The sequence below is a fragment of the Mustela erminea genome, chromosome X (assembly GCF_009829155.1).
Source record: "Mustela erminea isolate mMusErm1 chromosome X, mMusErm1.Pri, whole genome shotgun sequence".
In the NCBI taxonomy this organism is placed as follows: domain Eukaryota; kingdom Metazoa; phylum Chordata; class Mammalia; order Carnivora; family Mustelidae; genus Mustela; species Mustela erminea.
The window spans coordinates 37,494,450-37,519,128 of NC_045635.1; the positions used below are offsets into that span (position 1 = coordinate 37,494,450).

A 24,679-nucleotide genomic window follows, 5' to 3' on the forward strand; every position below is an offset into this window, starting at 1 on the left:
ATAACAGATTAAATGTTACAATGTTTAAAAATGCAAATTTTACTCATATTAAGAAAAAAAATAATTTGCAATTTCATTTGGAACTCTCTACCTGGCCACAGGTAGAGAAGGAAGACTGCAACTGTGAACTCTTTGCAGTTAGAGACATCTGGCTGGAATTCCAGCTCTGCCACTTACTTTCTCTGGGACCTTAGACAAGGGACTTCAATTCTCTGAACCTTAGTATCTTTATTGAGAAAATGATAGCATGCCCTTCATACGGCTGCTGAGAGGGTTGAATGTAGTAAAGTACCTGGCACGTAGGAGGATCCCCAAAATGCTAATTTTTTCCGCTTTTCCTCTGGCTACTTGCAGAATGACTTTTGATTAAAAAGATTTATATTAGGTTCTTACAGAAGAGCAAGTCCATTTTCCCACTGACTCTGAATTCTTGATTTGAATCCCTTATTTTGGAATGACATGTGTATCAGAATAACCTCCTCTTATTGTTGTGAAAAGCATGTGTGACAGTCCCAGCCCCACATAAACACAAAAGGATAGTTCAAGTTTTCATTTCTGAGCTCAGAACTCTTTGTTGATAAGATTGCTATGGGCGCATGTACTACAGGGCTAATGGTACAGCTTTTGAAGCATGAAAAAAAACCTCCCCACCCCAGGTTTTTGTTTTAGAAATTCTGGGCCCTGAGAGACAGAGGTGAGCACACAAGGAGATGGTGTATGTAAGGACAATTTCCCCCAAGATCAGAGAGGACTTACTTACAGGAGGTATCCCATGTAGTATGATACATGTCTGACTCTTTTGCTATGAATTGCCAAGAGGTGGCTGGAAGACTGAAGGCTAAGAGGCATGAACTTGAGAGTTCAGATATAGATCTTTGGGCCACTTCCAGGCTTGGAAAATAAGCATCAGCTAGGACTACGGGGCCCTGCCCAATTATGCTGTAAGGATCTCTGTGAGTCAGGACGGGCAACATTTACTGTGGAAACAAGGAACACTTGAACCTCAGTGATTCCAGATGAAAGAGGTTTATTTATTGTTCACAGCCTTCATGGTTGACTAGGGACTCTGCTCCACACTGTTGACACCAACAGTGAGAGTGAACACCTTCTGAAAACATTGCAAAGTGTGCAGTGGGTCTCAAACAGTTTCTTCTGAGAGTGGCATACATCAATTCAGCTCACTTCTCACTGGCCAAGGTAAGTCACATATCTGCTCCTAACTTCATTGCCATAGAAATAGAATCCTACTATGTGCCTGGAAGGAAAGAGAACAGATTATTGTGAACAATCCTACCACTTTTAACAGTCTTCCTTTCTGATCACTGAGTGCTCAGTTTACTCTCTGGATTTTATGCAGAAAACACTCATGCTTAACTCAAAGGAGGCCATCCAAAAGTCCCATTTAGTCTTGGCATCAATTTCAAAGTCCAATGACTCTGAGTCTCTACATCTAGGAGTGATATGTAATGATGACTACATCGGTTCTAGATGGAACCTCTCTTGATCCAGACAATTATGGACTAACATCTGAAGGTATCCCCACATAATACAACATTCACAGTAGAATAGAGGCAGACTAATGACAGTAACACTTCTATTTTCAAATGGGAAAAATGGAAGACATTGGTCTGTAGCACTTCAACTGGGCAGACATTAAAATGGTCCTCTGTCAAGGGAATGGAGAATGCTTAATAACTCAGCCTCAGTTTTATTTCTTACCTTGGTGTCATGTATGAAGGCAGGGAAGAGTAAGTTCTGCTTGGGGGCTAAACAGCTTCCTCAATCTACTTTTCCTCAGTCATGTCAAACTGTCACAGACTTTGTTCAGGTAGGTCCATGGTTTCTTTGTCAGTACGACTCCCTCAAAACATTGGCTTTTCATCTATTTCATTCCAGTTATGTGTAGGCGCCCGTAGCCACACATATTTCTTTCCTAGATATCTTTTTCTTTTTTTTAAATTTATTTATTTGACAGACAAGAGATCACAAATAGACAGAGGCAGGCAGAGAGAGAGGAAGGGAAGCAGGCTTCCTGCCGAGCAGAGAGCACCATGCGGGGCTCCATCCCAGGACCCCGAGATCATGACCCGAACTGAAGGCTGAGGCTTTAACCCACTGAGCCACCCAGGCACCCCTTTCTAGATATCTTTCTTTCTATTTAAATGAAGAGACTTTGAGGCTATTGCTTTTTGGTGGAAGAGCTATGTTCTCCTGTTTTTAATAATCCTGAGAGGCTTTTGTTTATGCTACCTTAACAAACAAATGCAAAACTGAGGTGGCTTAAGTAATACAGGTCTGATTTCTCACTAGTGCTTTGAGTTAATTGAGGGTCATCTGAGAGCTGTTCTCTGTCTCCTCACGCTGGTAATCAAGCTGAAAGAAAGCCCCTTTCTTGAAGGTATACATTATACCCACTCACACTATACTGATCATTGCAACCCCAGTGGGGTCAATTAAGTTCATGTGGGAAGAAAGTAAGTCCTGTCAAGTGCACTGGAAGGAGAAAGACCTGGAATATTTGTGAAGAACAAGTCACGATTACAAACCATGTGGACTTTTGCATTGTAGAACTTCCAAAAATATGGCTAAGGTGGCATTTCCTACCAGCCAGACCCATGAGATTGTGGGACAGAGGATCTGACATAGGCATAATTGTAGCAGGGTAATATTTGACTACTAACTGATATGTCTTCCATTCTTTGTAAGTATCTTTGTCCCATGGTTCCTCTCTCACTCCATCTCCTTGGGCAGCCAGGACTCACTGAATTAAGGAAGGAAAGACACAGCATAGTAACAGAATACATTCTCAGCTGGGGTAGAGCTTTGTGGGAGATTTCAAAATAGATGGTTCGAACTCCTAGCACAAACAGTGGGTTGAAAGAATGGGTTTTAAATCCCAACAGCCTGTGTTTTGAGTAACAAAAATCAATATTTATGCCACAAACAGTAGACTGGTGATAACACACGCTGAGAAGGTCGGCTCTCCTTCCTTAGACTTGATAACGATTCTATTGCCAGGGTAGCAGAGAAAAGAGAACATATAGATAAAAGCTGGAGTGCTCTGAGTCTGTACTGCAGGCTCCTTCCCCAGATTTTCCTGATCTCATATCATTTTGTTTAAACTTAACTGATTTACAAAACTAAATCAGGCATGGTTCTTTTTCTCACAGAGATCACAACCTTGGGGGAGGGAAGAGATATATTAAGAAATAATTATAGAACGTTTGGCTAAAAATTAAATACAAGAAGTGCAATTGTTAGGGGAAAAGAGGAGATTGAGGCCTCTTTGGGAATCAGGAACAAGAAAAATGCTTACACTTTCCCACCTCTTCTAGTGAAAAAGCAGACACAGAAGTCATGTAGCATTTGGTAAAAATGCGATTATTACACTGATTCCATTCCTTCTGTGTCCTCTGCCATGCCTAACCCCCACCATAAACTGGTGTCCATTGTACTCGTGCTCTGAAGTTCCTGGGGTTTTTTTCCTCCCAAATTGGTTCTTCCTTGCCACAGAGGTGAAAGATTTTCCTTTTAGACCTTCCCTGACACAACCATCTCTGCCTCAAGGCAGAGAAAGATTTTCTGTGAAACTCCTGAGTCTTAAGCTTCAGGACCCCTCACTCACCTAGGCCCCGTCTAAGGCCACAGGAGGGACCTAAGTAATATGCTTACATTGTCATGTGATTTTCTACAATTTACAACAGTAAATATTTTGACAGCAATTGGGTAGGAGAACTGTCTTTGTCCCCTCCCATGTCCTCTCTTTCACATTTCCCCTAATATAAAGTGGCCATGTAAAAGCTGTGGCCCTCTGGGGAATCTGACTACAAGGAAGGGGAACTAGGAATCTGCATCCATTCCCTAAGGCTAGTGTAAGGAAGTATCACAAACTTGGTGGCTTAAAACAACAGAAATGCCTTCTCTTCTAGTTCTGGAGGCCAGAAGTCCAAAGTTAAGGTGTCAGCAGGGTTCTCTTGGGAGGCTCTGGAAGACAATTCATTTTTGAGCTCTTCTAGTTTCTGGTGGCTGCTAACATTGCTTGGTGTTCTTTGGCTTGTGGCTACATCATTCCTTTGCCTTCACATCACCTTGTCCTCTGCATGTGTCATCTTACTCTGCCTGTCTCTTATAAGGACTCCTGTGACAGTATTTAGGCTCCACTTGGATATTCCAGAATAATCTCTTTGTCCTTAAGAGCTTAATTCTTAATTATATCCCCAACATTCTTTTTGTTTATAAGGTAACAGCTGCATGTTCCAGAGATTCAGATCAGCTATCGTTGGGTTGCCATCATTCGACCTACTCGAATCATTTTAGTTGTGTGTAGTGGGATATATCTCTGCAGCTTGTGGTCATTTCCTTGCAGTTAAGCAGGTACTAGCCATCCTGATAGAATTATGCTACTTCCCAAGGTACCGACTCATCTTCTACAGTAACATGAAGATACAGGGCCATATTGTGATATGAACCTGCCCGTGGGGTCTGGAACCAGAAGTATATGGAATTAACTAACTGGAGTTTAAATAAAAACTTTTTTAAAAAAGTATATAGATAGGTAGGGGAGGAAAGACAAATGTAAGAAGTCTGAAACTGATCTGTGAAAACTATTCTAAATATCACCACATATTTGACAGAAGTTTCCCTAAAATTAAAAACTATTCTAAAAATGTGCATGCCACTATCCATAATGGGTTATTTTTCTTAAACTGTCTATAAGAAATAAGTGTCCATCATCCACGCTAGAAGGAAGACTGAATGATCTTTTATTCTTTTTTTGTTATCTTTCTATTCTTTATATAGAAAACAATTTTTATGGAAGATCCAGCAATTTGTGGCCCCAAATTAGGAAATCTCTGTTGTTGAGGTGGGTCAGGCAGTTAATTCACAAACAATATTAATTTTTAGAGATTCTTGTAACACCTGACAAATTTTTCTAAAAGTTACATTTTGGGGGGCATTTTCTTATTCTAAGTAAAAATTGACTTTTGTAGTTAATTTTGTATTCACCTCCTAAAGTGACTCACAGAATTGTATAAGCTGTAGCTGCAGTAGAACCTAGAGGATCCTTGGGCTGGGGGCCTGTCCTCAGACTACTCTAGAGTCCAGATTCATTCTGGAGTGAGTGAAGACAGCAGCTTCTAGGGAAACAGCAGCTTCTAGGGAAAGCATATAGGGAAACTGTCCCAGGAGTTGGGTGTCCTCAACATTCACAAGAAATCATCCTCATTTTCAGTGCACCTGGATGGCTCTGTGGGTTAAGCATCTACCTTTGGCTCAGGTCATGACCCTGGGGTCCTGGTATCAAGCCCTGTGTCAGGCTCCCTGCTCAGCAAAGAGTCTGCTTCTCCCTCTCCCTCTGCCTCTCCCCCTGCTTGTGCACGCTCTCTCTCATCTCAAATAAGTAAATAAAATCTTAAAAAAAAAAAAAGAAAGAAATCATCCTTATTTTCCCAGATTGGCAAAGCTGGCAACACAGAGCACAGAGCAGTTCCTCTCCAGCCTTTTGTCCAAATCATCAGCCTGAACTCAGTGCTTCTCTGAAGCTCAGGCAAAAAATCAGATACTTGTGGTTGATTGATTGAATAAGTGACAGACAGAGCATCCACCTATTTTTTACACGCGTGCTACTAGACTCGCAGGGCACAAGCCAGACTGTCAAAGATGTGTGTAGATTCTCACAGTGGATTGCTCTTCCTGGATAAGGTTTATATGGTGGCACCAACAGAAGTATAAGAAACTACCCTACAGAGCTGGATTCTGTATTTACTGTTTGGGATGCTGTTGAGGAAGTTGTCCATTATGCTCCTATTTATAAGGACCCAAGGGAGACATTGCACTCTGGCTCTCCTGTGCATCAGGGTTGATTTTTATCTTAAGGACACTGTAAATCACATAAATCACTGTAAATCACCTGATTTTGTCCCTCACATCTCAGGCTCCTAGTGGAAGAATGAGGACTTAGAACACGCATTTCACATATCGGGATTATCCTTGGCCTCATCTTATGTCAGCTACTTGAATTTTTCCTTTACCCTGATTTTCCTACTTGCCTCTTAGTCATTGTTTTTTTACTTTTTGTTATTAAATGTGTCTACAGCAGTCCCCCTAAAATCAGTCTGTAATGATGTGGGCATAAATAAATAATAATTTAAAACCCACATTAAGTGATTAAAAAATAACAAAACACCTCAAAGCACATTTCCATTCAAGGCATTATTAATGATGTGCTATTTCTGCACAGGCCTTTTGCCAGAAAGTCAGAACCTCATTTAGTGAGAAAGGATACAAGTTTCATTACTGAAACCTTAGGCATTCTCAGCAGAGGGGGAAAAAAAAAAACAGCCTCATTTTCTTCCCTCTTACTTTTTTCCCTTTTCCTGTGTGTGTGTGTGTGTGTGTGTGTGTGTGTGTGCTATCATTATTGTTCAGTTAAGAGTACAAAGTTTCTCAGAAGCTTCTAGTTCTTTCTTATTCAAGTAGGTTTCATTAAATTACACAGGACAAAGATGACAAAGGCCTCACTCTGCAGGGCTTTCTGCTCCTGGGAGAACTGGCTGTGTGCTTTCCTTTCCTTTTCTCCAAGTCAGCATTTGGAGCATCCAAAGGTTTGGGGCTGCTGTTCAGAATGTCTGAAGCAAGAGTCAGCCCAGAGAGAGAGCAACAGCCCATATTTTAAATTTGAAAAGGACACCTGTTCTTTAAATGGCTGAACCATCTTGTTGTTAATAGGGTCCAGGAAAGAAAGAAGATGAGTGGGGGGATTTACTTAACTTAATTGTGACACTAAACTCTAGAGTGAGATCATAATTTTCAGGCTCAAGAGATACCCAAGCAAGCTACCTAAGTGTATTTTACCTACCCGGGGGCTGAATCCCCTTATCTTATTCCTCAAACAAAGATTCTTCTGGTAGGTCGATCATTAAGTGATATATGTGTGTGTGTGTGTGTGTGTGTGTGTGTGTGTGTGTGTGTGTGTGTATATATATATATATATATGATATATGTGAATTCTGTAAAGTTTTTCCCGCGGGATAAACACAACACCAGGCAAAGTGGGTGCAAGGCAAGATTTATTAAAAACACTCTCTGGCGAAGTTTCAGGGCTCAGGAGAAGGGGAGCCAGGAAAGTTGTGCCGGGAGGAGGTGGGCACCCTCGGGCGAGGTTCCGCGACTCTGGAAGGCAGAGTGGTGGAAGTCGCGCCAAAGGCAGGGAGAAGGGGGCTTTTAAGGGGTCTCGAGGGAGAGCTCAGGGGTCTTTTGGCAAGTTTCCCTTATTTGGATATTCCGCCTTCTAGTCGGGGTCCCATTGGTCCACTGGAACCCAGGGAAAGGGTCTTAGATTCCTGCTTGTCAGGGTCCCATTGGTCCACTGGAGCCTGGGGCGGGGGTCGCAGATTCCTGCTTGGGCCTTTGTTCTCCTGTCTGAGCTCAGGTCTTGTGGCGGGAACTTTTGCCATCTTTAGTAGCCCTTCCTGCCAGCCCAACATTCCAACCTTTTGCTTAATATAATGGTGTCAGGGGTGTTGACTCAGTTCTGGCTACTTCCTGCTGACGAGGGGCATCGTCATAGGGGTAGTCGGAAGTGGGCAGGCGAGAGTAGGGCTGAAGGAAGAGTTGATTGATGGACACTCAGGCAACCTCTTGTAAGCGACCCTGCAAGTATCGGAAAAGACAGGGAACAACTGAGATTAGGAGGAGGATTATGCATACAGGTCCCGCCAGAGGGATCAGCCAGGTTACCCAGGTGTAGGGGTCCAGGCCCCAGGAGGACGTGTCTCACCGCTGTGCTTGGATCTGACCCCTGAGTTCTTTGATCCTGGAGGTAACTATACCTGATTGGTTAACAAAGTAACAACATTCTTCATTTGAGAATAGGCAGGTCCCCCCTTTTTCAGCAGTCAGAAGGTCTAAGGCCCATTGGTTCTGTAGAGCTAAGGCTGCCAGGCTGGTGACTTGCATCTGTAGGACTGTGAGGGAGTCAGCAACCCGCTCCGTGTCATCATTCAGGGCTTGGAAGAGTTCGTCATGAAAGTCCATGGAAGTCCCCATCCCCGCTGTTCCAGTTGCCACCCCTGTGGCTACTCCTGCCCCTGTTATGAATGGGAGGAAGGCAGCCCTTCCTCCACGGTGTTGGGGGAATAGGATGGATAGGGGCTGGGATTCAGAGTAGATGGTGGTAGAAGGAGATAGTAGAATGAATATACAGCCCGGGGAGTCATTAGTGGTCAGGCAGCGACAGGTTCCCTGAGGGCACGAGAGAAATATTCCCGAGGGAGTACAGTACAGGAGGGAGGAGTTAGTGATGTTGGCAGCTGCAGTGGTAAGGGGAGAGGACACATTAATAATAGGTATGTTTCCCCCAATGGGGCCGATATGGATCGTATTATTTGTGGCCCTGAAGTTGGGGAGTGGCCAGTCAATAGGGAGGGTATCCCTATGATGTAGAGTGAGGTAAGGTGGATAGGATAAAAGAGGTGGGGAAATGGCCGGAAGGCTATGATTTATAAGAAAGGGCCGGCCGTATAGTAATTCGAATGGGCTCAAGCCCGAAGGCCCGTGGGGCATAGGCCGGAGTCTGTCTGGTGAGAGCCAGGGGCAGAAGTGTGGGCCAGGAAAGACAGGTTTCTAGGGTAAGTTTGATGAGTTGGGCTTTGAGCAGCCCGTTGGCCTTTTCTACCTTACCCGATGACTATGGGTGGTATGGGATGTGAAGTTTCCAGGTTATGTTGAGGCTCTCAGCTACCTGTTGGGTTACACTGGAGATGAAGGCGGGTCTGTTGTCCAACTGGAGGGTCCGGGGCAATCTGAACCTCGGGATGATGTGCTCCATGAATATTGTAGCCACCACGTCCGCTGTTTCCCGAGCCATGGGGTATGCCTCAATCCAGCCTGTGAATGTATCAACCAAGGTTAATAGGTGGCAAAAGGTTTTATGCCAAGGCATCTGAGTGAAGTCCAGTTGCCAGTCTTCCCCCGGCTGATGACCTCGGAGCTGATGGTTAGGCCCTGGTCTGCGGATTCCTCCTTGTGAATTCATGGAGGAACAGGTTTTGCAAGCCCTGTGGACAACTTCAATTACCTTAGATAAGGAAGGATGATAGAACAATGGCTGAAGAAATTGGTGGAGAGCCTTTGGGCCAATATGGAGGGATCGGTGTATGTCAGTAATTAAGGTGTGTGCCAGATTGCCTGGCAGGGCAATCCTGTCCTGGATGTAGATCCACCCCTTATCTGGCGAGGGTATAGGCAGTAAAGTAGCAGGGTTTAAGCGGGGGGAGGTAGAGAGAGAGAGATGCGGGTTTTCTAGGAATAGCAGATGGAATAGCTGGAGACGAGGAGTCAGATGGGCCAGGGATCGGTGGCTAAGGTCTGTGAGTCGGCGGGAGAGTAGACTGTGATGGGCTGCCCTAAGGTCATGTTGAGGGCCTTAGAGGGGGTGACTTGATATCCCTTGGCCCCCAGAAAGTTAAGTAGGGTGGAGGTGTCGTCTTGGGAGACCGAGAGGGACGGGCTACAGAGGAGGAGGTCATCCACATATTGAAGTAGAGTACTGGCCTTAAGGACGCACTGCTGTAAGTCTGTAGTCAAGGCCTGGCCGAAAATGTGAGGGCTGTCCCTGAACCCCTGGGATAGAACAGTCCAAGTTAGTTGTCCAGAAACGTGTGTGTCGGGATCCTCCCAGGTGAAGGCAAAAAGAAAGTAGAAATCAGGGTGCAAGGGGACGGTGAAAAAGGCGTCCTTTAGGTCCAGTAAAGTCAAGTGAGAGGTGTTTGGGGGAACGCGAGACAGTAGGGTTAGAAACGACTGGGTGGAGGGGGACCACGGCCTCGTTGATAAGCTTAAGGTCTTGTACCAGTAGATAAGCCCCTGAGGGCTTGCATACCGGGAGGATGGGGTGTTACAGGGGGAAATGATGGGGATCAGGAGTCCCTGACGTTAAAGCCGTTCTATGATAGGTTTCAGGCCAAGACGGTGGGCTAAGGAAATAGGAAACTGAGTGCAAGAGGGAAACTTAGAGTTATCCTTAAGCTGTACTTTAACCGAGTTAAGGTGGGAAGCAATGATGGGCTCTGAGATGTCCCACACCTGAGGGTCTACACAAGGTAGGTCACCTGGATCAGGGATCAGGGGAGTGGAGAGGTGTAGGATGAGACGGGTTGAGGTGGATAGAGGGGAGGAAGGGGAGAGGCAGATAGTTACCATCAGTTTCTGGAGAATGTCCCTACCCAGTAGAGGGACCAGGCAGGAAGGAATCATAGGAACGAGTGGGGGAAGGGGAACCCATCCAGGCTACAGGTAAGGGGAAGGGTCACCCTAGGATTGGAGGAGGTCCCATCGATCCCCATAACAGTAATTGGTGAGGTTCGAGTAAGTCCCTAGTAGGAAGGCAGAACAGAGTAAGTAGCCCCCGTGTCCAGCAGAAAGGAGATGGACTTACCCACTACCTGGAGCATAACCCTGGGCTCGGCCTGGGTGAGAGGGGTGGCCGATTCTGGGCTTCATCAGTCGTCCTTCAATCCAAGCAGTTGAAAGGCCAGACTTACTGTCTCGGGGGGTCCCCCACGTTGAGGCGCCAAAGATACCCCAAGGTTAGGGCAGTTGGATTTCCAGTGGCCCATCAAATGGCATTGAGGGCAAGGCCGAGTTGGCAGCTTTGGATTGGGGCACTGGCGAGCCCAATGTCCCTCGGCCCCACATTTGAAACAGACCCCTGGAGGGGTGTGATTGGTTTCCCCTCTCTGCTGGCTCCCGGAGCCGGCCGGCCACAGGGCTGCTACTAAGGCTTGGGTCTGCAACTGAACCTTTTGCTGGAATCTGGCTTGTTGTTTAAGCTCAGCCACCTCCTCACGGGAATTAAATACCTTAAATGCCATTTTCACCAAGTCAGAAATGGGGGTCTGAGGGCCCTCCTCAGCCTTCTTTAACTTTCTCCGTATATCCGGTGCCGATTGAGATATAAAATGAGTAGCCAGTACCATGGCCCCTGCAGGAGAGGTGGGGTCCAAGCGAGTGTCCTGGGTTAAAGCCTCAGTCAATTGGTTAAGAAACATGGTGGGGTTTTCGTAGGGGCCTGGACAATCTCCCTAATCTTGTTGTAATTAACGGCCTTATTAGAGGCTGCCCGCATGCCAGCTATGAGACATTGGACCATGCAGTCGCAGCGCCAGTGGCCATCTTGGCCATCCTGATAATCCCAACCTGGTTCTACAGCTGGGACTGCCCGGGCTCCAGCTGGCATGGCAGCATCAGTGAGCTGGACCTGATCCACGTGCTCCCGGGCAGCAGCCTAGATGCGTTCCCTCTCCTCTGTGGTGAGGGTGGTGGTCTGGACCACATGTAAATCATGCCAGGTGAGATCATAGGCTTGGGCCAAATATTGGAATTCTTTAATATAGTTATCAGAACTGGCCGAAAAGGAGCCCAAACGTTTCTCAATTTGGAAAAGGTCTTGTAGAGAGAAGGGTGCATGAACTCGAACAACTTCCTCAACTCCAGCAACCTCCCTTAGGGGGCAGACTAACTCAGGGGGGGCTTTCGAGCCCTAGTGTGGGTGGAGCCATACAGACACATTCACGCAGTCAGGCACTCTTCAGATTCAAACAGATTGGACACCCTCCCCTTGGAGTATCCCTGGCTAATGGGAGGTGATCAGTCTCCCCTTCCATTCTTTACGAGAGGATCTAGCTCAAACAGTAGCCCTGTGGCTGTTAAAACAGAATTCAATTAAGCATAAAAGATGTTTACCAACAGATTTCAAAAGCGTAAACCTAGTTCCGGCAACCAGCGCTCTGGTATTTTATCCCATTCTGTTAAAGGTTACCAAAGACTTTGAAAGCTACCTTAAGAATTACCCATTAAAACTCTGAGACACACAAGTAACCATCAGTTCTAGTCATCTCTTTGCTAGCAGATTTTAACAAATAACAAGAGCCTATTTGACCTTCAGTAAACTTTGATTTGAGTTTCCCGTTTACTGCAGATAAATTTGTCAGGAGTTCGGATAGGAGTGGGGAGGGGGAGGAGGAGGGGTAGACTAGGGTGCTGGTTCAGAAAACCTGAACTTAAGGGACCTTGGGGTAAGGGATCGCGGTAAGGAGGAGGAGGAGGAGGAGGAACCAGGAGCCCTCTTGTCAGTGGGTGGGTGAAGCTCTCCGGGGGTTCAGAGAGAGGAGACAGGGAGGAGAGGCCTGAGTCTTTGGGAGCAGTGGGTGGCAGGGTAGGGGGAGAAGAGCAGGCCAAGAGGACCTGTGAGGTGGAGCAGTGAGAGCAGAGGGAGGGGTGAGAGTGCAGAGTCCAGAAAGCCTGGACATAAGGGACCTTGGCCCATCTGCCTTGGTGTCTGCCGAGGTTATTTAAGTCCATGAAAATCTGATAATTAAACGTGCCTTCCGGAGGCAATTGGGACTGATTGTCTAATCGGTATTGTGGCCAAGCAACAGTACAGTAATGTCGTTTTCACGGGTCCTGGTCCAGTTCCAGGGTTTTAAGATTGGCCGACAGGCCTAAAACCCCCCCCCCCGGGATGTTTTAGGGTCGAATTTGGATTGGGAGGTCCCCACGATTCGTTGCCGGGCAACCTGAGGGCTGGAGGAAGGCGTCCCCTCGTCCACCACTGGGTTGCAGAAAAACTGTGTCGACTGCCGTAGAGGTTAGGACATCTCCCAGACTCTCGGAGTCACAGAGGTCACCTTGTGACTGGCGGGGTCCACCCTGACGCGGCCGCGATTAGGGCAGGGCTTTCCAGAAGGAGGCACGGAATCGGGGAAACTCACCACAGCTTCGGAAGTGGCATTGGGAAAGGCAGGTCGGGTCTGGCCAGGGAAAGGAGAGAGCCTCCCCACTGTGTGGGGGCTCAATCTCCTTCCCGGGTTTCGGCACCAAATGTAGTTTTTCGGAGGGATAAACACAACACCGGGCAAAGTGGGTGCAAGGCAAGATTTATTAAAAACACTCTCTGGCGAAGTTTCAGGGCTCAGGAGAAGGGGAGCCAGGAAAGTTGTGCCGGGAGAGGGTGGGTACCCTCGGGCGAGGTTCCGCGACTCTGGAAAGCAGAGTGGCGGAAGTTGTGCCGAAGGCAGGGAGGAGGGGGCTTTTAAGGGGTCTCGAGGGGAGAGCTCAGGGGTCTTTTGGCAAGTTTCCCTTATTTGGATATTTCGCCTGCTCGTCAGGGTCCCATTGGTCCACTGGAGCCTGGGGCGGGAGGGTCTCAGATTCCTGCTTGGGCCTTGTTCTCCTGTCCGAGCTCAGGTCTTGTGGCGGGAACTTTCACCATCTTAAGTAGCCCTTTATGCCAGCCCAACAAATTCTAGTAGTCTTTTTTTCATATTTTCTCCAGCCCCAGTTACCACAGCTTCCAGTCAAATGTCTTTTATACATTTCCAACTAGGATGTGATCTGGTGATTTTTAAAAAATTACCATTATTGCTAAAATCTCTTACCTCCTCAATATGGACAATTTTTTAAAAGAATTTTTATTTATTTATTTTTTTTGACAGAGAGAGTCACAGCAAGAGAAGGAATACAAGCAGGGAGAGTGGGAGAGGGAGAAGCATGCTGCCCACTGAGTGCGGAACCCAATGTGGAGCTCGATCCCAGGACCCCCGGATCATGACCTGAGCTGAAGGCAGATGCTTAATGACTGAGCCACCCAGGTGCCCCAGTATGGGCAATTTTTAACTGCATATCTAAATTAACTTCCTCTTAATTTATTTTTGACCTGGTGCCCACCTGATTTCAACTTCAGGTAGTTATGTCTTGTCTCAGAATTTATGAATCAAGTTTCTATTCTACATCTCCCTGACTGTTAAGGTTCTTATGACCTTGAGATGTCATTCTTTTATTTACTTCCCCCAGGCTAACACTCCGTCATACATGTCACCATCCACCTTATGATTTACTGTCTGTTTTTATGTCCTGTCCTCTGGTCATTCCAGAGGAACACTTACGATCAATATTTGCCTGATAGCCCTATGCAAATCATTCTCCCATTTTCTTGACAATTTCTGTTCACTCTGTGCACATGCATGATGGCTCCTCAGCTGTCTTTTCCTGAGCTGCCTCATAGCTCCTCTGAGGTCACCTCCTATTTTGAATGATAAGGACATGAAATTGAGCCCCCCCCCCAACAAATCATCTAAAATAAACAAGCAACTCTCAGCAAAAGCATCCATCAGAGAATAATGACATTTGTAGAGAATAAAAATGATTAAGATTGATTTTGAATGGCTCTCTACACCTGGTGGGGGGACATGTGCATATGTGTAGTGAGAAAGACAGTATTTGCTGTCTGGAAAGAAAGAGAGGCAAGACCTGACAATGTAGAGGCTAGCTTGAACCCATAAGGGGAGGAGATGTGAGTGATGGTACCAGTGCCCTCTTTACTTGGCCTCCCTACTTGGCACCCAGGATGCTGGCTTTTTCTGAAAATGAGGGCATCCAGGAAAGTCTTTTTACTTGACTCTCCTTAATTCTTAGTAAGTAACAAGGGAACCGACTCATCTTGCCACCATGCCATGTCCCAGAGGGGATCCACCTGCCATCCCCCTGATGGTCTTATATCAACCTTTCCCAGTACAAACAAATTAAGAGCTCCATAAAGACTTACTTACAATGAACTGGCAAAACTATCTGTTTTACTTAGAGTGCCATTCTGGCCCCATGCTTGACTCATTGGACATGTTCACATGACAACAGCTAAATCAAAATCCTTTCCACATGGTGGCTTGTCATAAGGCTTTAGAAGCTCTGTGCACCATGTGTAAATCATGTTTCACCTATGTTCTCCATTTTTTATCCCAGCCCCCATAATCTCAATATGCCACATTAACAAAAGCATCCAAAAAAGGAGTCCAAGAAAAATATTACACATCATTTAATTGGTAAAGACCATATTATACAGTCAAAGGAACATTAAACAAAACAACAGCAATTCTTAACATGTGGAGAATTTATAAGATGGCAAGTACAAAGGTCCAAAGCAATTTGCATGTAGTTTTATCTAATCTTAATAGCTACCCTGAAAAAGTGGGTATTGTGGAAATATAGGAAAGTACAGTTCTTGTTCTCCACTCCAGAAGGGAAAAGGCCAGCTGGCTGTTACCTTTGTGAACTTCAGTCTGACTCTCAGGCTCACTGGCCTAAAAACTTGACTATATTGGCTCAGTGAATGTGGAGCCATCTATCAGGGGTAAATCATAAGCCAAGGAGAAATCACCATCAGACAAACCAGATACTCAAACCCACATGCTTAGCATATGTATCAGTCAGGGGCTCAACAGGAGACAGATGGCATGCTGAAATCAGTATAATTGGGAAAGGGTTTAATAAAAGAGTTATTTACAAAAGTGTGGGCAGGAGCAAGTAAACTATAGAGGATAGTGCAGAACTGGAGCCTAGTAAAAATTGCTCCATTTTTACCTCTAGGCCTAACAAGATTAAGGGAAGGATTGATTTCAAAGAGAGTATTGCAGAGAAGGGATCATCTTCACAGGAGCTGCAATCTTCAGTCCAGGGACTCAGCTTACCCAAACCAGCCTTACAGGGAAGGACTGTAAGGATCAATCCTTTGAAATTGCTCTCCTTCTCCCCAGTCTCCAGGTAGAGCTTCCCACTGGTGAAGCCCAATAAGAAACCACAAGGCAAGGCAAGATTGTTCCTTGAGGCAATCTATACAGATCAAGTTTCTGGAGTAAAGAGCAGGGTAGAGAATAATGGAGAGTGAATGTTTAGAGACATAGAATATCTGCTCCTTAAGCCAAACCTTGGTCAGAAGCCACTTCATTAATTTATCATCAATAATTATCATGACAGTGGCTAGGAATCCTTGGGATTCCAGTAGTCAGTCCACTGCCCACAGTAGGCAAACGATGGGCAGGCCAGATCCTGAGTAGACATTTGTTGGTGAGCATGGTCTCAGAATAAAGGAAGTCAGGAGAATGGAGTCATTGATCATGTTGACGTAAAATTGCCTGATATATTCATATACATATATACAGAGGGGATGACCTCACCCTTGGGACTGGAATACAGAAAGCTGGAAAGTGTCTGATGTCTGATGCTGCATAACAGACTACCCCCAAACTCAGAGAATTAAAACTATAAATGATAATTTTTCATAATTCTGTAGGTTAGCTGTGGTTCTGCAGCTCTCCTGAGCTGGCAACTTGTTTGGGGCTAAATGGTCTAAGATGGCCTCACTCATATATATGGGGTTGAGTTGAGTTGAGTTGGCTGAACAGCTGAGACCTCTCTACAGGTGGGTTCTCATCCTCCAGAAGGTTATCCTAGGCTTATTTACATGATGGGAGAAGAGCTAGCAGCAGCAAGAGAAGGCAAGCCTCACTGTGTAAACACTGCTCAAACCTCTGCTTGTGCCCTATTTGCCTGTTGACCAAAGAAAGTCATGTGGATAGACCCAGGTTCAAGTATAGAGAAATAGACTCTACCTCTTGATGGGAGGAGCTTTCAATCTACTGCACCTTTATGTCTCTGTTAGGGGCAGTCTATCCTGTTGGACACAAAATACCAAAAATTTGTTGGCTTACACCCTGTATCCCTTTCCCAATATTTGAGCAATTATGTTTGCCATGTTCCACCATGTTTCTATGGCTAACTGCAGCTCCTATTCTGATTGCATTTGCTACCTGGTCTTACAACCATTTCGTATTTTTAGGGCTACTGGGCAATGAGTCATGATGTTGATGTTTAAAGTTAGTTCTCAGACACGATTTTATTTTCCTTGCTTTTCAGTTTTTCAGGGAGCTCTTAAATTCAGTCCCTACCATTTATAATATGTATTATTATTCCATTTTTCAGATGATAGAATTGAGAGCACAGACAGCAGAGGTTAGATTTGAACCCAGATCTAACAGGATCCATGCCTATTCTCTTTCCTTTATACTCTTTTGCTTCTCCAAATTTACATAGTTCCTAAACCGCAAACTTCTACTGAAAAATAAAGGAGCAGCAGCATCATTTTTATTATTATTAGAACTATCAGTATTATTCAGAATAAAGTCTGAGTTCACAGTGAGGCAACAAGTAATTTTTCATTCTTCCCTTTTCTCAGGAGCCAGCAATTAACACTTCATAAGACTTACATAAGAATCAGTCTTTATTAGAAGGTTCTGAGTTTAATGGTTTTCCATTCTATTAAATAGCCATTTATTCTTTTAAATTAGCTGTCATTTCAATAAGGAAGCCAATTGGTTGAGCAACTGGGCTACAAGGTGTACAAATTAAACCATCTGTGGAGCAAGCATGTCTCATGCTCCCATTATACTCCACATCAGGGGCAAAGACAAGCCACCAGGTTGATGAGTCCCTGCCTTCAGAAAAATTGCTGCCCAATTGAGGGCCATCAACTAATACCTAATTATGATATAGCTAAGTCAATGTCCACCGATATTCAAAGAGACTGCAGCGGCAAGAACTGGGATTTGTACTTCTTTTGTGTGGCACCTAGCACACAACATACGTAATCAGTGTCTGGGGATATTTTCATTGATGTATTGATTAAAAATTGAAAGAAGCAAATGAACAGGTGTTGAAGGAGAATAGTGGCTTTTTCTATAAAATACCATTGGATAAATATTAATAGTTTGGATCAGTCAAGATTTAGGTTTGGCTACAATAATAGGCACCCAAATAAGAATAGCTTATGAAAGGTAGGGGGTTTGTTCTTATTTAAGATAACATTAAATTTAGAGCTAGGAAAAAAAAAAAGTATGGTGGCCTCATGGGTGTCATCAATGCCACTATCTTCTTGGGTTTTCCTCCTGCATCATCTCAAGCACAAGCATTTACAATAGGCATTATCAATTTATCAACATCTCATGACACATACTTTGGAAAAGGCTAATCTAATTGAAACCCTTCATTTTATAGATCCAACAGAATTTTTTAAAACAAATATTTATTGAGCAGACACTTTATGCCAAAAGCCAGCTTTGCAGCTCTGTAAAAGGACAGTTAAGGAAATCAAGACCCAAAAGAGTGACTTCAAATTTGACACATGAAGTGAATAGACTGAGCCAAGGCCAGAGCCTGAGCTCTTCAACTGCAATGTTCTTTGACAAACATGACTAAGTTTCACAAAAAATTATATAGGGCAGGTATTATAATAATTCTCCCTTTTCATATTGGTAAATGTGGCTCAGAGACAAAGAGTAACCAGCCCAAGTTCACCCAACTAACAAAATATTGAACAATAGTTCTCTCCTGACCTGTCTGATGTCAGATTCTTTATTCTTTTACTACAGCATTCTATATCTGATATGGCATAAGATAGAACTGGCTTTGGGTACAGAAGCTGATAGGCTTTAAGGACTTCAGGATTGGAATTTAGGGTTAGCTCTTTGTCCTAGAGGGAACTCCTGCAGGGACATGGAAACAAAGGCTTGGACATTCACGATATAAATAAGCTGGCCATCTTTTATCAGGGTTACTCTACATATTAAGCTAAACTCTGCCCATCTGAGATCACTGCAGACCCCAGATGCGTTAGTGCCAAGCTTTTTCAACACACCTATTGCCAATAGAGAATCTTCAGTGCATTACGCAGACATCATTGTCTTAAGTCCTGGGCAGGGCTAAATTTGCCATATTTATAGATTAGTGGCTTCCGTGAGTTTTCTGGCACTCTTCGTAATTTTTTCTTTCTTTGTTATGCACTATCTTTTCTGTACATGCCCTTTAAAACCCACCTACCACCAAGTACTTTCTAAGGATTCTTCCTTAGGTAAGTATTTTGGAGTGTTTCCTTTATTTTTTCATTTGTTGGTCTTCTGTGCTGCTTTCCTGGATTATTGTCATGGAGAAACCAATAGGAGACTGTCACCAACCTCTCCCATTCTACAATCTATTGCCCTACACTTCCAGAAAAATCCTCTTTAAACCTTAGTCATGTCCAAAATGCATTCTGTGAATACCTAGTCTGTCATTAATGCCTATCGTCAAATGTGTAGACACTCCTAATAGCTTCTCCATGTCCCTTTTCTCTTTATGGCTTAACAACAGAACTCTAGTTCTATTTGGGGTAACAAGATGCCTAATGAAAAGACTATATGTGTTTTGTTTATTTATTTATATTTATTTTTAAAGTAATCTCTGTACCCAACATGGGGCTCAAACTCACAGCCCTGAAATCAAGAGTTGCATGCTCTACCAACTGATCCAGCCAGGAGAACCCTGAAAAGACTACATTTGTAAGCTGTTTCTTGAAGATATGGTTGGCCTACCCATCACGGTAAGAGAAAAGTAACAGATAGGCCCCTAGAGAAATCTATTAAAAGAGGGCTGACTTAGCTAGGAGGAGTTAGAATGTGGACTTGATGACTAATACTCCATCTGGTAATTCTGAGGGAGAGGAAATTCATGCATTGAGGAGCAGAAAGACAGAAGGCACTTGTCTCTGAAAGCTTCATGGAGCTGCCATGACAGCTCTAGAAAGGTTACTTCTAGGAGAATTTTCATGCAAGAGAAAAAAGCCTAAGCCTAAAAGTCTAATATTTTTAGGCATTTCCCAAGTAACATCAATAATCTATTACAGAAAATAAGACATACTACATAAAAATGCTAACTGGAAATCCAGTTCTCATTTTTTTTTTAAGATTTTATCTGTTTATTTGAGAGAGAGAGAAAGAGCATGAGCAGGGGAGAGGGGCAGAGGGATAAGGAGGCTCACCACTGAGCAGGGAGCCCAATACAGGACTTGATTCCAGGACCCTGAGATCATGGCATGAGTTGAAGGCAGATGCTCAACCAACTGAGCCACCCAGGTACCCCTTAGTTCCCGTTATATTAAACGAGAAAAAAAATAGGTTAAATGTCAATTGAAAGAAGCTCACCATTTTTTAAATATTTTACTTATTTATTTGACACAGAGAGTGAGATCACAAGTAGGCAAAGAGGCAGGCAGAGAGAAAGGGGGAAACAGGCTCCCCGCTGCGCAGAGAGCCCAATTCGGGGCTTGATCCCAGGACTCTGAGATCATGACCTGAGCGGAAGGCAGAGGCTTAACCACAATGAGCCACCCAGGCGCCCTACAGCTCGCCAGTTTCTTTTTTTTTTTTTTTTTTAAGAGTTTATTTATTTATTTGACACAGAAAGAGATCACGAGGAGGCAGAGAAGCAGGCAGAGAGAAAGGGGGAAACAGGCTGCCCGCTGAGCAGAGAGCCCAGTTCAGTGCTTGATCCCAGGACCCTGAGACCATGACCTGAGCCGAAGGCAGAGGCTCAACCCACTGAGCCACCCAGGTGCCCCACAGCTAACCAATTTCTTAAAACATAACTAAAACACAGTTAAATACCAACATGTAAGTCACAATAAATTGGGTCGAGTAAAATGTTCAAATTATCACATTCTGACAGGCAAACAATCAATGTGGTTAGCAATAAATAGTTGGAATTCCACTTCCAGCCAAAATGGATAATAGGCACCAGATTACCCACCCAACAAAAACAAACCCAAACTGGACAACATTGATTTTTGAGACACTGCATATCATGTACCAAAAGACAGTGATCCCTGAGAAATGAAAATCAAATGAAGTAAGCCCAATGATTAGCCTAGTTTACTGATTTGGAAGAATTCACAGGTTGAAGTGCAGGGAAGGGGAACTGAGGCAGAGCCAGAAGGACTCCCTGAGTTAAGGAGATGTGCATTAGAGTCTGGAAAGAAGAATATGGCTAGGGTTTGCAAAACAGAGTATCAGAGAAGAGATAGCTTCACACAGAGAAAACTTTGGTGATTTGCAGGGAAATCACTCTTGAGTATTTAGCAGAATATTGATCAGTGCCTACAAGTATGAAAAAACCCCAAGACTGGAGAAAGAACCACCCAAAAGGATTATAAGTAATAGTGCCTGGTGCTCACTGTGAGTTGGGAGTAATCCCAGTAGCTAGACTGGAAAACTTCATGATTCATTAAGCATCTGTTGAAGTACACAGAACGGATTTACCTCAGAAGTAAGGGGTAATCAGTACTAAACAACACTGTTCCAGTCCCACCTAATACATTTAAAAAACAAAACTCAGACTATCTGACATTTAATCAAAAATTACCAGGCTTGCAAAAAAGCAGAAACCATGACCTATAATGACAAAAATAATCACACAATGAAAACTGACCCAGAACAGGTAAACAGATTAGAATAAGTAAACAATGACATCAAAACTGTTGTTATAACTGGGATGCCTGGGCACTTCAGTTGGTTAAGCAAGCATCTGCCTTCAGCTCAGGTCATGATCCCAGGGTCCTGGGATCAAGTACGGCGTCGGGCTGCTTGCTCAGTGGGGAGCCTGCTTCTCCCTCTGCCTCTGCCCTTTCCCCTGCTTGTGCTCTCTCTCTCTCTCTCTCTCTGATAAATAAATAAATTAATTTTAGGGGCATCTGGGTGGCTCAGTCCTTAAGCGTCTGCCTTCGGCTCAGGTCATGATCGCAGGGTTCTGGGATCGAGCCCCGCATCGGGCTCCCTGCTCAGCAGGAAGCTTGCTTCTCCCTTTCCCACTCCCTCTGCTTGTGTTCCCTCTCTCGCTGTGTCTCTTTCTATCAAATAAATAAATAAAATCTTTTAAAAAAATTAATTTTAAAAAATTTAAAAAGTTAACTGTCTTTCCTATGTTCAACAAATTAAGTAGAGATATGGAAGATATAACAGAAGACCAAATCAAAATTCTAGAAATAAAAACTGCCATGTCAGAGATGGAAAATACATCTCTGGATAAGATTAATGGCAGATTAGTCCTTGTAGAAGACACTATTCACAAACTCAAAGACATGGCAAAAGGAAGTAAACAAAATAAAACATGCAGAAAAAATTTTAAGAAGTAAAAGAGCACCTATGAGCTGTGAGCAATAGCCTGTGTACTAATCTACATGTAACTGAAGTTCATGAAAGGGAAGTGGGGAAATTAAGAAAATTTGAAAAAACAATGACTTCTAAATCCAAATCTTATGAAAAATATAGGCCCAGAGATTCAAGAAACTTAGAATGCCCCAAGTACAAGAAAGATGAAAGCAACTACTGCCAAGAATATTACAATAAATTTGTAAAAACAATGATAAAGAACAAATCTTAAAAATGGTGAGAAAAAAATGGGTTACCTACAGAGGAGCAAAAATAAAGATGACAGTAAATTTCTTGTGGGAGAAAATCAAGTGAGAAGACAATGAAGTGACATTTTACTAGAAGCAAAAATGGTCAATTTAGAATTCTATATCCAGTGAAAATATGCTTTAAAAATGAAAGCAAAATTAAAAACTTTCTGATGCAAAGGCTGCGAGAATTTATCACCAGTACACAAGCACTGTAAGAAATGTTAAAGGATGTCGTTCTGGCAGAAGGTAAATCATACCATGTGGCAGTAGAAATATATATAAAGAGGGGATCCTGGCTGGCTCAGTCAGTTGAGCATGTGACTCTATATCTTGGGGTTGCATGTTCAAGCCCTACATTGGGTGTAGAGATTACTTAGATAAATAACACTTTAAAAAAACTGGGAGGAGAAAACTCTCTCTCTCTTTCTCTCTCAAAAAAAAAAAAAAAAGGAAACCTATATGAAGAAATAAAGAGACCCAGAAATTGTAACTATATGGGTAAATTTATATTTATCTTGTCATTTAATGATTTTTTTTAAAAAATGGGCTTTTTAAAATAATAACAATGTAATTTGGTGTTTATAACCTATGTAAAAGTAAAATGGATGATGATGATACAGAAGTTGGAAGGCAAGAAATATACTATTGTTAAGTTCTTATACTATATGTGAAGTGATGTAATATCATTTTAAGGTAGACTGTGGTAAGTTAAAGTTGTATACTATAAACTCTAAGGCAACCACTAAAATAAGAAAACAAAGAGTTAAGCCAACTAGGGGAGAAAATGGAATCATAAAAATATTCAATTAATCCAAAAGAAGGCAGAAAAAGAGGAACTGGAGAACACAGACCAGATAGAACAAATAGAAATCAAATGGCAGGAAAGTAAATTTAAACCTAACTGTACCAATAATCATATTGGTAATCTCAATAATCAATTGGTAATCTCAATGCCCCAATTAAAAAGCAGAGATATCAGATTTGATTTAAAAAGTAAGATTTTGTACTGCTTTGGCAGCATATATACTAAAATTGGAATGATACGGGGAAGATTAACACAGTCCCTGTGAAAGGATGACGTGCAAATTCATGAAGCATTCCATATTTTTATGTAATGAGAACTGGGTATTACATAGGACTGAAGAATCACAGACTTCTACCTCTGAAAACAATAATACATTATATGTCAATTATTTGAATTTAAATAAAAATGAATAAATAAATACTAAAAAATTTAAAAAGTATGATTTGGTTATTTGCTACATACAAGAAAACACTTCAAATATAAATACACAAATAGCTTTGAAGAATAGAAAAATATATATCATTGTAACACTAATAAAAAGAAAGCTTTAGGGGTCCCTAGGTGGATTAGTCGATTAAGCATCTGCCTTTGGCTCAGGTCATGATCACAGGGTCCTGAGATTGAGCCCCCCCCCAATTAGGCTCCCTGGTCCCTCTCCTTGTGCTCTCTCTTTCTCTGTCAAATAAATAAATAAATCTAAAAAAAGAAAGCTTTAGTGGCAATAATAATATCAGACAAAGTAGATTTCAGAACAAAGAATATTTCCATGGATAAAGAACACCATTTCACAATGATAAAGGATCACTTTATCAAGAGTACATAAAAATCTAAAATATTTATGCACCTAATAACAGAGTTTCAAAATACATGAAACAAAACTGATAGAATGTCGAGAAGAGTTAGATAAATCCACCAATGCAGTAAAAGATTTCAGTATCCCTCTCAATAATTGATAGAACAAGTAGACAGAAAATCACTAAAAATAGAAAAAAGCCTAACAACAATGCTAACCAAAGTGACCAAATTGACTTAGATAGAACATGCCACCCAAAGACAATTTTTGTCAAGGGCACATGGAACATTTATGAAGGTGAGCATATGCTGGGCCATCAAACAGTTCTCTCAATAAATTTAAAGTGTTCAGACCTACAAAGCATCTTGTCTGACTACAATGGAATTGAGTTAGAAATTAATAATAAGAAAATCTCTGGAAAATTCCCAAATATTTGGAAATTAAATAGTCGACTTCTAAAAAACTCATGGGTCAAAGAAGGAATAAAAAGAGAAATCAAAAAAAGTATTTTGAAACAGATAAAAATTAAAATACAACTTTTGTGGGATGTCTCTAGACAATATATAAAGAAAAATTACTAGAAAAGCAGAAAGGTCTCATATCAATGATCTCAGTGTTGACCTTAAAAAACTGGAAAAAGAGTACCTGCTTTGGCAGCACATGTACTAAAATTGGAACGATGCAGAGAAGATTAGCATGGCCCCTGTACAGGGATGGCACACAAATTCATGAACTGGTCCATATTTTTAGAGTACGATGCTAAGCAAAATAAGTCACTCAGAGAAAGACAAATACCACGTGATTTCAGCCACATGTTATCAGAAGGGAGGTGAGTGAGAAGATGGATGAAATAGGAGATGGGGATTAAGGAGGGCACTTATGATGAGCACCAGGTGTCATGTGGAAGTGTTGAATCATTAAATTGTACACCTGAAACTAATATTACACTGTATGATAACTAACTGGAATTTAAATAAAAACT

General features: G+C 42.9%; 2 non-coding genes across 2 annotated transcripts; both read left to right on the forward strand.

Annotated features, from left to right (window-relative positions):
• The first annotated feature begins 23,105 nt into the window (after positions 1 to 23,105).
• LOC116583770 lies at positions 23,106 to 23,208 on the forward strand. Its single transcript, XR_004282883.1, has one exon. It is a non-coding gene; the product is annotated as a U6 spliceosomal RNA (small nuclear RNA).
• Positions 23,209 to 24,342: 1,134 nt separating this feature from the next.
• On the forward strand, positions 24,343 to 24,445 carry LOC116583759. Its single transcript, XR_004282872.1, has one exon. It is a non-coding gene; the product is annotated as a U6 spliceosomal RNA (small nuclear RNA).
• Positions 24,446 to 24,679: the final 234 nt, after the last annotated feature.